This window comes from Rhinolophus sinicus, chromosome 18 (genome assembly GCF_057876585.1).
Source record: "Rhinolophus sinicus isolate RSI-liver-muscle chromosome 18, RSI-T2T, whole genome shotgun sequence".
NCBI lineage: Eukaryota > Metazoa > Chordata > Mammalia > Chiroptera > Rhinolophidae > Rhinolophus > Rhinolophus sinicus.
This window is the reverse complement of record NC_142518.1, coordinates 84889468-84903414: the sequence shown is the minus strand read 5'-3', so window position 1 is coordinate 84903414 and position 13947 is coordinate 84889468. Positions and strand designations below refer to the sequence as shown.

At 38.2% G+C, this 13947-nt stretch overlaps 1 pseudogene; it reads left to right on the top strand.

The window, feature by feature from the left end:
• Positions 1-10938: 10938 nt before the first annotated feature.
• LOC109454570 (E3 SUMO-protein ligase PIAS1-like) lies at positions 10939-13640 on the top strand (annotated as a pseudogene).
• Positions 13641-13947: the final 307 nt, after the last annotated feature.

Sequence of the window (13947 nt, the reverse complement as noted above, 5' to 3'; positions counted from 1 at the left end):
AGATCTGTGCCTTTGGTTTAACCTTAAAAACATAATTTTCATTTTTTTTTAAATTTATTTTTTAACGCTTTTGTTAATATAGCTAATATACAACATTATATCAATATCAGGTGTAAACCATAGTTGTTCAACATTTATATACCTAAAGAAGTGATCACCAGAAGTCCAGAAAATATCTGACACTGTACCACACTATCACAATATTATTGACTATATTCCCCATGCTATACATTACATCTCCATGACTTATTTGTTTTACAATCAACTTTATTGAGTTGTATGTTACATTGTATTTTTTGTTTTACTTTTTTATTCAGAAATAATTATAGATTCACAGGAAGTTTCAAAAATAGTACAGAGAGGTTCATGTATTCTTCCAGTTTCCCCCAATGGTTACATTGTACAAAACTATAGTACAGTATCAAAATTAAGAAATTGACATATGCAGAACTATCTACCTTGTGCTACCCCATTATAGTCACATTCACCCCTCTCCTCCCCACCATCCCTAACCCCTGATAACCACTAAACTGTTTGCCATCACTGCAATTTTGTCACATTCAGAATGTTATATAAATGGAATCATACAGCACGTGAATTTTTGACCCTATGAAATTGGCTTTTTTTTTTTTCACTTAACATAATGTCCCTGAGGTCCATGTGTTTTCATTATTTTATGCCTTTTTATTTCTCATTAGTATTCCATGGACTGGATATACCACAGTTTATTTAACCATTCACCTATTGAGGGACATTTTGGTTATTTGTAGTTTTTGGCTATTACAAATAAAGCTGCTGTGAAGGTTTGTGTACAGGTTTTTCTGTAGATGTAAAGTTTCACTTCTCTGGGATAAATGCCCAGGGGTATTAGTACTGGGCTGTATGGTAGTAGAATGTTTAGTTTTATAAGAAACTGCCAAGTTATGATCTCCATTTTACATCCTCACCAGTAATGTATGAGAGATCCAGTTGTTCATTTCCTTCCAAGCATTTGGTATTGTCACTATTTTTTTTTAAATTTTTTTAGCTGTTCTAACAGGTATGTATTTGTATCCCATTGTGTTCTTAATTTGCATTTGTTTAATGGCTAGTGATGTTCAAATATATTTTTTAAATGTATTGAAGTGAAATTCACACAACATAAATTAACCATTTTAAAGTTGACAATTCAGTGGCGTTTAATATATACACAATGTTGTGAAACCACTGCCTCTAATTCCAAAACAATTCCATCACTCCAAAGTAAAACTTCTTACCCATTAAGTGGTTTCTCCTCAGTTACTCTTCCCCCCAGCCTCAGCAACCACCAATCTGCACTCAATATCTATGGATTTATCTATTTCAGGTATTTCATAGAAATGGATTCATATAATATGTGACCTTTTTGTCTGACTTTGTTTTTCACTTAGCATAGTGTTTCATTTAGAATCATTAATGTTGTAGCAGATATCAGTACTTTATTCCTTTTTTGTGGCCAAATAATATTCCATCATCTATATATACCACAATTTGTTTATCCATTCATCCATTGATGGATATTTGGGCTGTTTCAACCTTTTTGCCATTGTGAATAGTGCTGCTATGAACATGCATGGAGATGTACTTATTTGAGTACCTGTTTTCAGTTCTTATGGGTATATACCTAGAAGTGCTTCTTAAAAAACCGAACTCATCCCTATCTGTGCTTAGATGGAGCAACAGAAAGCTGAAGCCTATGGATTTGAAGTGCCAGTAGACAGAGCCCAAGAACAGCAGGACAGCTTGTAATTAGGCATGAAACCTTAGAGGCAAGCAAACCACTCAGTGGCTGCACCTCATCTCTGTCCACATTTTTGGCTGACTGTCAAATTACACAGGCACATGGGAGACTCCCCAGGGAGCTAGGCTAAAAAATGTAAGTGCATACCCATAAGCATAAAGCAGATATATCAGTTGCTGCATACAAGGTACAGAAAATTTGCAGTTTGTTTTCAGGTAAGTTAACTGCCTACTAGAATAAAAACCCAGTAGTCATAAGAACACATTAGACTCCAGAGTCACTACAACATATTTTCTACAATCTCTAATTTCAATGGAAAAAAAATTAGACATTGAATGGAATAAAAAAATGAGACCCAGGCATAGTGGACAAGGCAGTCAGTAGAAACTGACTCTGAGTGGGCCCAAATGTCAGATTTAGCAGACAAAGATTTAAAAACATCTATTATAAGTCTTTTTGAATTAAAGGAAAAATTTCAAAGAATTAAAGGAAAACGTGGTATCAGTGAGAACATTGCAACAGAGATATGGAAACTACAACAAAAAAACATAAAAATTCTGGAGCTGAAAAATATAATAACTAAAATAATTGCTATATAGGCTCAACAACATATTGGAGATGGCAGAAAAAAGAATTACTGGACTTGATTTCATGCATACACACATAAATTTGAAAAACAGAGAAAAATATTGAGGAAAAATAAAGAGACATGTGGGAGAATATCAAGCAGTCCAACGTATGTGTATTTGATGTCCCAGAAGAAGAGTAGAAAAAGGGGCAGAAAAAATATTTGAAAAAAGTAGTGGCTGAAAAATTTAAAGGATATCAAACACGCCTAATTATTTTAGCATCCTTTTTTTGTGTGTGAGTGCTTTGCGATTGGTTACAAAGTGGAGTAGCAGGCCTTTGGTGCTACCTAGTGGCCATCCAGGAAGTGGAATAATTTGGGTATAAAAACCACCTTGATTTTATTACTTCAAATTTCCAAATTTCTGACCTATCTCAAAGAAGGGCAGCATCAACAACAATTTCCAGTTAATAATACTGATGCCCCCAACAGAAAGTGGCCACAGCCTTGTATGTGTTATTAATCATGAAAATAATTATTTTGTAATATTTAAAAGAAAAAGTAACATAAAGATTAATAATTCTGGCTACTTTGTAACTGTGGAAGCCCTTATGGTTCTGTTTGTTTAATTATAATCATTTACAGTTTTTAAAAAAAGATTTTTGTTAAAATATAGCTAACATACAATATTATATTAGTTTGAGGTGTACACAATAGTTATTTAACATTTATATATATACCTAAAGAAGTGATCACCATCTGACTCCATACCATGCTATCACAATATTATTGCCTATATTACACAGCTGTATATTACATCCCCATGACTTATTTGTTTTATACCTGGAAATTTGAACCACTTATTCCCCTTCACCTTTCACTCCCTCTTTTTTAATTTTTCAATTACAGTTGACATATCAGGTGTATAGCATAGTAGTTAGACATTTATATAATTTAACAAGTGATTCCCCCTGACTAGTCTTGTACCCACCTGGCACTATACATAGTTATTACCATATTAGTGACTATATTTCCTGTGTTTTACTTTACATCCCCATGACTATTTTGTAACTACCAATTTGTACCACCTAATGCCTTAACCTTTTTTCACCTTGTCCCCGAACCACCTTGCATTTATCACTCCAATAAATCTAGTATCCATCTGACACCATAAATAGTTATTACAATATACAGTAGTACCTCGGTTTTTCAACATCTCCGTTGGCGAACATTTCAGTTTATGAATACCATAAACCCAAAAGCAAATGCTTCAGTTTTCGAACTCGCCTCGGAAGTTGAACATGTCACGCAGCTTCCACTGAGTGCAAGATCCTGAGGCCTAGCTGTCGGCTGTTTTTGAATGTTTCAGAAGTCGAATGCTCTTCCAGAGCAGATTATGTTAGAAAACCGAGGTACCACTCTATTCCTTGTGCTATACCCTACATCCCCATGACTATTTGGTAACAACCAATTTGTACTTCTTAATCCCTTCCGCTTTTTTCACCCATTCCCAACACCCCTCCCGCCTGGCAGCATCAGACAAGGCAGGCTGTTTGTATGGGAAAGCCACCAGAAGTGGCTTAGGTGTACCCAAAAGTTGGGTGGAGCGTGATCTTATGGAATCACTAGGGTGGGTCAAAAGAAAAGTGATAGCCTGTTTGATGGAGATTCAGATATGGCATCTGCCTGCATCTGCATGCAGGGATGGGGATGGCTCAACAAAGAAACAGCTCCTCTGCCAGCTCCTCTGTTTGGGGGCAAGCTGCCTCTCCAGCCCTCACACTGAGGCTAAACAATTCTATTTTTCCCCATATGTTCCTGGCACTTTCCCTTTTTTTTTTAATTTATTGGGGTGACAATTGTTAGCAAAATTACATAGATTTCAGGTGTACTATTCTGTATTACATGATCTATAAATCCCAATGTGTGTTCACCGACCAGAGTCAGTTCTCCTTCCATCACCATATATTTGATCCCCCTTAGCCTCATCTACGACCCCCCCACTCCCCTTACCCTCTAGTAACCACTAAGCTATTGTCTCTCTCTATGAGTTTCTGTTTCTCATTTGTTTGTCTTGTTCTTTTGTTGTTTTTGGTTTATATACCACATATCAGTGAAATCACATGGTTCTCTGCTTTTTCTGTCTGACTGATTTCACTCAGCATTACACTCTCAAGATCCACCCATGTTGTCACAAATGTTCCTAAGTCATCTTTTCTTACTGCCGAATAGTATTCCATTGTGTATATATACCACAACTTCTTTATCCATTCATCTATCGAAGGACATTTTGGTTGTTTCCATGTCTTGGCCACCGTAAACAAAGCTGCAATGAACATTGGAGCACACGTGTCTTTATGTATAAATGTTTTCAGATTTTTTGGGTAGATACCCAGGAGAGGGATTGATGGGTCATATGGCAATTCTGTTCATAATTTTGAGGAACCTCCACACTGCCTTGCATAACAGTTGCACCAGTCTGCATTCCCACCAACCGTGTTTGAGGGTTCCTTTTTCTCCACAGCCTCTCCAACACTTGTTACTATTTCTCTTGTTGATGATAGCCATTCTGATTGGGGTGAGGTGATATCTCATCGTGGTTTTTATTTGCATGTCTCTGATGATTAGTGATGTTGAGCATTTTTTCATATGTCTATTTGCCATTTGTATGTCCTCTTTGGAGAAATGTCTCTTCAGGTCCTCTGCCCGTTTTTCAATTGGGTTGTTTGTTTTTTTGTTGTTGAGTTGCATGAGTTCCTTGTATATTCTGGATATTAGCCCTTTATCAGAGACACTGTTTGCAAAAATCTTCTCCCATTCATTTGGTGGCCTCTTTATTTTGTCGATAGTTACTTTTGCTGTGCGAAGCTTTTACGTTTCATATAGTCCCGTTCGTTTATTTTAGCTTTTACTTCCATTGCCTTTGGAGTCAAGTTCATAAAATGCTCTTTGAACCCAAGGTCCATAAGTTTAGTACCTATGTTTTCTTCTATGCAGTTTATTGTGTCAGGTCTTATGCTTAAGTCTTTGATCCATTTTGAATTAACTTTGGTACATGGTGACAAATAGCAGTCCAGTTTCATTCTTTTGCACGTGGCTATCCAATTCTCCCAGCACCATTCGTTGAAGGGGCTGTCTTTCCTCCATTGTATGCTTCTAGCATCTTTGTCAAAAATTTTCTGTCCATATTTATGTGGTTATATTTCTGGGTTCTCAATTCTATTCCATTGGTCTATGTCTCTGATTTTATGCGAATACCATGCTGTTTTGATTATTGTAGCCCTGTAGTACAAGCCAAAGTCAGGAAGTGTGATACCTCCATTATTGTTTTTTTTCTTAAGATTGCTTTGGCTATTCGGGGTCTTTTGTGGTTCCAAACAAATCTGATGATATTTTGTTCTATTTCTTTAAAAAATGCCATTGGGATTTTGATGGGGATTGCATTGAATCTGTATATTTCTTTGGGTAATATGGCCATTTTAACTATGTTGATTCTTCCAATCCATGAGCATGGAATGTCTTTCCATTTCTTTGTATCTTCTTCAATTTCTTTCAAAAATGTCTTATCGTTTCAGCATATAGGTCTTTCACATCCTTGTTTAAGTTTATTCCTAGGTATTTTATTCTTTTTGCTGCAATTGCAAAAGGAATTGTTTTCTGTATTTCTTTTTCTGAGATTTCATTGTTAGTATATAGGAAAGCAATGGACTTTTGTACGTTGATTTTGTAGCCAGCAACTTTACTGTATTTGTTGATTGTTTCTAATAGCTTTTTGGTGGAGTCTTTAGGGTTTTCTATATACAGCATCATGTCATCTGCAAAGAGTGATAATTTAATTTATTCATTCCCAATTAGATGCGTTTTATTTCTTTCTCTTGCCTGATTGCTCTGGTGGGGACTTCCAACACTATGTTGAAAAGCAGAGGTGATAGGGGACAGCCCTGTCGTGTTCCTGAACGTAGAGCAAAGGGCTTCAGTTTTTCTCTATGAATTATGAGATTAGCCGAGGGCTTGTCATATATGGCCTTTATTATGTTAAGGTATTTTCCTTCTATACCCATTTTATTAAGTGTTTTAATCATAAATGGATGTTGTATCTTGTCAAATGCTTTTTCTGCATCAATTGATATAATCATATGATTTTTGTCCTTTATTTTGTTTATGTGATGTATCACATTGATGGATTTGCGTATGTTGAACCATCCTTGTGTCCCGGTGATGAACCCCACTTGGTCGTGATGAATAATCTTTTTAATAGATTGTTGTGTTCGATTTGCTAGAATTTTATTTAGGATTTTTGCATCACTATTCATCAGAGTTATTGGTCTGTAGTTTTCTTTTTGTGCTGTCCTGACCAGGTTTCAGTATCAGGGTAATGTTGGCCTCAGAAAATGAGTTAGGGAGTACTGTTTCTTCTTCAATTTTTTGGAAGAGTTTGAGCAGGATTAGTATTCTATCCTTTTGAAGGTTTGGTAGAATTCACTAGTGAAGCCATCTGGTCCCGAACTTCTGCTTTTGGAAAGGTTTTGGATGACTGATTCAATTTCGTTACTGGTGATCGGTCTGTTTAGATTTTCCAGTTCTTCATGGTTCAGCCTTGGAAGGCTATATGTTTCTGAGAACTTGTCCATTTCTTCTAGGTTATTGAATTTGGTGGCATATAGTCCTTCATAGTATTCTTGGATGATCCTTTGTATTTCTGTGGTGCCCGTGATAACTTCCCCTTTTTCATTTCTGATTTTGTTAATTAGTGTCTTCTCTCTTTTTATCTTAGTGAGTCTAGCCAAGGGTTTGTCAATTTTGATAATCTTTTCAAACAACCAGCTCTTTGTCACATTAATTTTTTTCTGTTGTCCTTCTGTTCTCCATTTCATTTACTTCTGCTCTAATTTTTGTTATTTCCTTTCTTCTGCTGACCTTGGGTTTCACTTGTTCTTGTTTTTCTAGTTCTTTTAAGGTGTAACATGAGGCTATTTATTTGGGAGTTTTCTTGTTTCTTGAGATAGGCCTGTAATGAGATAAATTTCCCTCTTAAAACTGCTTTAGCTGCATCCCAAAAATTTTGGTAGGATGTATTTTCATTGTCATTTGTTTCTATGTATCTTTTGATCTCTCCTCTAACTTCTTCTTTCACCCAGTCCTTCTTTAAAAGTATGTTGTTTAATCTCCATGTATTTGTGTTTTTTCCTGCTTTCTTTTTGCAGTTGATATCCAATTTCAAAGCCTTGTGATCAGAGAATATGCTTGGTATGATTTCAATCTTCTTAAATTTGGTGAGGCAGATTTTATGTCCCAATATATGGTCTATCCTTGAGAATATTCCGTGTACACTAGAGAAGAATTTATAGTCTGATGTTTTAGGATGAATTTCTCTATAAATGTCAATTATGTCCATTTCATCTAATGTGTCATTTAGGGCTGCTATTTCATTATTTATTTTCTGTTTCGATGATCTATCCATAGCTGTCAATGATGTATTTAAGTCCCCTAGTATAATTGTGTTTTGGTCAATTTCTCCCTTCAGTTCTTCTAGTAGTTGCTTGGTATGTTTCAGTGCTCCCTGATTGGGGGCATAAATATCGATGACTGTTATGTCTTCATTTGTACAGACCCCTTCACCATGTGAAACGTCCACCTTTGTCTCGTGTTGTCTTTTTCACCTTGAAGTCTGTTTCATCTGATATCATTATGGCTACACCTGATTTTCTCTGGGTACCACTTGCTTGGAATATCAATTTCCACCCTTTCACTTTGAGTCTATGCTTGTCCTTGTAGCTGAGATGTGTCACTTGGAGACAACATATGGTTGGGTTTAATTTCTTGATCCAATCTGCTACTCTGTGCCTTTTTATTGGTGAGTTCAGTCCATTTACATTTAGGGTGATTATAGATATGTGAGGATTTCCTGTCATTCTATCTTTAGTTTTCTGGTAAGGCTGTGTCTCCATTGTTTCTTTGCCTTTTTGTTGTTGTCTGTTATTCCTGTGTGGCGGTATTCTATAATGTTTCCCTCTGTTTCTTCTTTTATTACAGTATATATTTCAGTTCTGGATTTTTTTTTTTTTTTTGAGTGGCTACCCTTAAGTTTATGTAAAAGAAAGTTTGATATTTAGAATATTCCATTTTCTTCAGCACGCTGACTTTCTCCATTCCCATATTCCAGTTCAGGCCTTTACTCTCCCCTTTTTTATGTTTTGGTTGCCACAAATTGTCCCTGTTGTAGGTGGTCGAATAACCTCCTTTAGTATTTCTTGTAGTTCAGGTCGTGTATTAGAAAATTCCCTCAGCTTCTGTATGTCTGGAAAGGTCTTTATTCCTCCTTCATAGCTAAAGGATATCTTTGCTGGATATACTATTCTTGGCTCATAATTTCTCTCTTTCAATAGTTTGAATATTTGATTCCACTCCCTCCTGGCTTGTACAGTTTCTGCTGAAAAATCTGATATAATCTAATGGGCTTTCCTTTGTAAGTTACCGTCTTCTTTTCCCTGGCTGCTTTGAGGATTCTTTCTTTGTCGTTGATTTTAGACAGCTTGAATACAATTTGCCTTGGAGAAGGCATGTTGGGATTGAGGTAATTAGGTGTTCTATTTGCTTCTTGGATTCGAGGGTCCAGTTCTGTCCACAAGTTTGGGAAGTTCTCATCGGCAATTTGTTTGAATATATTCTCTGTTCCCTTCTCTCTTTCTTCTCCTGCTGGTATGTCCGTTTTTCTTATATTCCTCTTTCTGATGGAGTCAGAAAGTTCTTGTAGAATTCTTTCATTTCTTTTAAGTCTCAAGTCTCTTTCTTCTTCCATCTGTGTAATTTCCCGGTTTCTATCTTCGATGTCACTGATTCTTTCCTCCATCTGGTCAACTCTACTACCTAAGCTGGTTATTTCATTCTTAATTTCTTCTATTGAGTTCTTAATCTCCAGAAATTCTATTTGGTTCTTTTTAAAATTCCAATGTCTTTCGTAAAATGCTCATGCTGTTCTTTGATTGTGTTTCTGAGTTCATTTAACTGCCTATCTGTGTTTTCGTGCATCTCGTTGAGTTTTTTCAGAACTGCAATCTTGAATTTTGTCATTTACGTCACGTATTTCTGTATCTTTAAGTGCCTTCTCTGGAGATTTTTCACTTTCTTTCTGAGCTATCTTGTTGCCTTGGTTATTCATGGCAATTACTGATTTACTATTTCTCTTCCTAGACATCTACAGGAGTGGCTCTGCAACACGTTGAGAGGAACGGTCTTTCTTTTGTTTTCCAGTACTTGTTGTAGAATGTTTTATTTTTTCTCCAACTGCAGCTTATTTTTCTTCTCCGACACGGTAGTGATATGTTTTCTCTGCACTATTCCAGCTTCTCACACAATGGGGGTATTCCCTGGGAGACTGGCTTCTCCTCTGTTAATAGTTCATCTAGGTCACAGGGCGCAGAGTCCAGGTGGGAATGCGGAGAGCTTTTGATGTTCCAAAGCTCTTCCAGCTCCAGATTCAGAGCCCGTGTGTTTCAGCAGCTCTGTTTACTCCTGCAGAGATCCACCCAGATAGGTGGGGCCAGGGGCGGGGCGAGTTGTGAGAGGTGGCCCAGAGCAATGGCAGTGACCATCACCATAGCTGGTCATGCTTCCACAGCTCCTTCCCCTTTTCCAGAACTAGTTGGGCTGCGTATCTCTGTCTGTGGTCCACAGTTCTCAGAACAGCAAATATTCTGTTTTTTTGATCTGACACTGCTACTGTTCCGCTTCTAGCACCGGGCAGGTGGGCACAGGTCGAGCTCTGGGAGGGTAGGGAGGGGGCGGCTAGTCTTAGTGCCTAAGGCTTCCGTTCTCTGCTTGGCAGTGAGGGCTTAAACCACCGTTTTCCGCCTTCTTCCTTCAGTCTTTTGTCCGAGGTCTCTGCCATGAGCGTTGAGTTCAGCTGAGTTATATGCTGGCCCCTCAGCCCTGTGGGCCATAAGCGGAGCCCTAGCAGTCTGAGTTCTTCCCTCTCCCGCAGCTGGGGTAGTTTCGGGAAGTAGCGAGCTCGGAACACTGAGCTAGGTCTATGTCCTGCGTCCTGCGCGGCTCCATCTCCGCGCACTTCTCCCTTTCTTCCTCCCCCTGCTTGTGCGAATCTCCCACCTGTAGGTGACTTCGGTAGTCGGCCTCTTCGTCTTGCCTGTCTGCTTTGCAGGGAGTCCTTTGTGGAGTTTTTGTTGTTCGATTCGTTGTAAATTCCATGGGAGCTTTACAGAGGCTCACCTCACGCCGCCATTTTTCCTCCTTCTCTCCCTGGCACTTTTCAAACTGCTGCCCCAGCACTGGAGCTCAGAGTGAGTATGTCTGTCAGCGAGTAAGTCCATGTGTGATTCCTTTAAGCAGCCACCCTCCATCTCACTCAGCCACAATCTCTGCTGGTTTTCACAGCTAGAAGTTGTGGGGATTTCTCTCCCAGGCACTGAAACCTTGGGCTGGGGAGGGGCTGATACCTCTCACTCCTCAAGGGAGGAATCTCTGCAGTTGAGCTAGCCCTCCAGTTTTTAATGATTACATGTGGGTGTGGGTCGAGCTTGATCCACATCTGTCCCTCCTACCAGTCTTGAGGTGACTTCTTCTGTATGTTCATAGTTGTAGGCCTTTGGTTCATCTAGACTTCAGGCAATTATCAATAATGGTTTTTCTGTTGTTTAGTTGTAATTGATATGGTCCTGAGAGAAGGTGAGCACAGCATTTACCTACTCCACCATCTTAACTGGAAAATATATAGTTTTAAAGTATGCAAAATCAGCACAAAAGCAAGAAAGTTACCACTTTTGAGTGACTGTGTAGGGTGAGAAAAACAAACTTTTAACATCTGGGTAGAATATACAGAAAGTAAGTAATTTTTTATAACCTCGTGGTTGAGAACAAACCACATACTCAATGACCAGTTTTCTTTCTGAGTAACCAGTCCTCCTCTCTACATAGCTTCTGTTTTTAAAATCAGCATAGTTTTAATAGACTTCAATATGTACGTATCTAAATGCACACACATACTCTAAACAATGTTAGGTGACCACACTAAAGATGTACATGTGAGTTTAAAATTAATCTTACAAGCATATCATAAGACTTTTATTTCCCGGATTTTTCACTTGTAATCTAAATGTTATGAAGAGCAAATACACTTACATATTGATGAATCAATTAAAAACAAACAGGACAGATGTAAGACAGAGGACAGTGTGGAACTAAAGCAAATGGTTGTGAGCCTTAGAGTTTCTGAACTTCATGTACTGTTGGGCTATGCTGGGAGAAACAAGTACAGATGCAGATACAAACTTGTCACAAAAGTCCTTCATTTGCTAAAGGCTGGCTGCAGTCCAGCTGTACAAATGAAAATTAAAGAACTCTTTAGTGGGGGCAGCTGGTTGGCTCAGTTGCTTATAGCACAGTGCTGATAACACCCAGGTTGCCAGTTCAATTCCCACATGGGCCAGTGAGCTGCACCCTCCACAGCTAAATTGAAAACGACTTGACTTGGAGCTGATGTGTCCTGGAAAAACACAATGTACCCCAATATCCCCCAATTAAAATAAAAAGAAAGAACTCTATAGGCAGAGGTTCCCCCAGAAAAATCATGAAGCCCATGGACTTCTCCATCCCCAATGTACATTCAGGTCCTATGTCAGCAAATTTATCTCCATCTACCATTCCACAACTCACTTATGATGGTCACCCTGCACCATTAACATTACTTCCTGTTTCTCTTCTGGGACCTCAACATGAACTGGAATTCCCACATCTTACGTCAGCTCTTCACCCAGTCCATCTGGATATAAAACTTCAAAAATTGCCATTTTATGATTTACTGGATGAACTGATTAAACCCAACAGTCTAGCATCAGACAACTGTCTGCTTTCAAGAAACCTGTTTTGCATTTGCATTGACACCACAACAAGTACAGCAAATCAATAGTTCAATGGATATTTCTGGGACCAAATGTGACTTCACAATGCAGGTCCAGTTAAGGTTTTGTTTATCAGAAAGAGTTGTCCACAATAAGATCACTTTGCACACAATTTTGTATGAAAATTAATACAAAGTCTTGCAGCCTTCCAGTTTATCTTCCACCTATTAAAAATGGAGTGGAAACAAATTGACCCAGCTGACGAATTAATATCGCCTCACTTGTCTGATTTTCCACAATAGTACCAAACACTATTGCTGCTTCTTGGACTACAGAAATTGGAAGAAATTTTTCCATGGCAGTATACCTTGTAAAACAGTTGTCCTCAATAGTTCTTCTTCAGAGGTTATGAGTGAAGGGAGTAAGGAATCGGGATCATTCTAGAGCTTTAATTAAAGAGAAATTGACTGGAGATCCAGACAGTGAGATAGCTACAACCAGCTTAAGGGTTTCTCTACTATATCCACTTGGTAAAATGCATCTGGCAATTCCATGTCTGGCCCTTACATGTTCTCACCTGCAGTGTTTAGATGCAACTGTTTATATTCAGATGAATGAGCAAAAACCAACATGTGTTTGTCATGGCTGTGATAAGAAGACTCCGTAAGAAAACCTTATTATTTATGGCTTGTTTATGGAAATGCTAAAGTATGGTACAGAACATGATAAAATACAGTTTTAGGAGGATGGCTTTGGGCACCTATGGGATCAAAAAAGGAAGTACAGGATGTTTCTGCATCTTACAATGGAGTTGATGGATACTTGAGCTCCACAATGATGGCTTCTCACCAGCAGTCCTAGAATAAAATTAAGAAAATAGAGATGATTGACCTAACCAAATACAGTTGATCTGATGAAGAGGGGAAGAGCCATCTGCTAAGAGGACCTGTTCTTCCCTATCTCCCACATCACCACTAAATAATAAAGGCATATTAAGTCTTTCACATCAAGTATCTCCAGTGTTCCCTACACCAAGCCTCCCTGCTGTAGACACAAGCTACATTAACACATCCCTCATCTAAGACTATAGGCATCCTTTCCACATGACATCCAAGCCTTATGACTTAAAAGGATTAGATTTCTTTCCTTTCTTATCAGGAGAAAAATCAACATAACACTACCCTCATTGCCGCTGCAGCATTAGCACTTTCAGATGATCAAGAAAGCTTACAGTCATCTCGCTTTTTTCCATATACCTCCTCACAGATGTTTCTCGATCAGTTAAGTGCAGGAGGTAGTATTTCCCTACCAACCACCAATGGAAACAGTAGTGGCAGTAACAGCAGCTTCATATCCTACAACACTGTAAGGGAGAGACATAGCTACACCGTCAAACAGGAGCAGCATGGACACAGTGTCCATCTATGGCATCATACCAGATATTATTTCATTGGAATGATTTCCTTGCCCGTGCTGCTCCCATTCCCATCCCAGAATGAAAGAAGATAACTTGCAGAAAGAAGAGAACTGTTTTACCTTATTCTGTTTAGAAAAGTAAGCAACTGTGTTTTTTTCTTTTTCTTTGTTTTTAGGGAAAAAATAAGAAATGCACAGAGAACAAAAGAATAAAATTTTATGGTGACCAATTATTTTCACTTCTTCTGGATCTCTTCATTTTAATTTCTTTAAAAATTATTGCACTGGGTGGCCGGATGGCTCATGATTCAAGCACAAGCTCTTAACAACAGGGTTGCTGGTTCGATTCC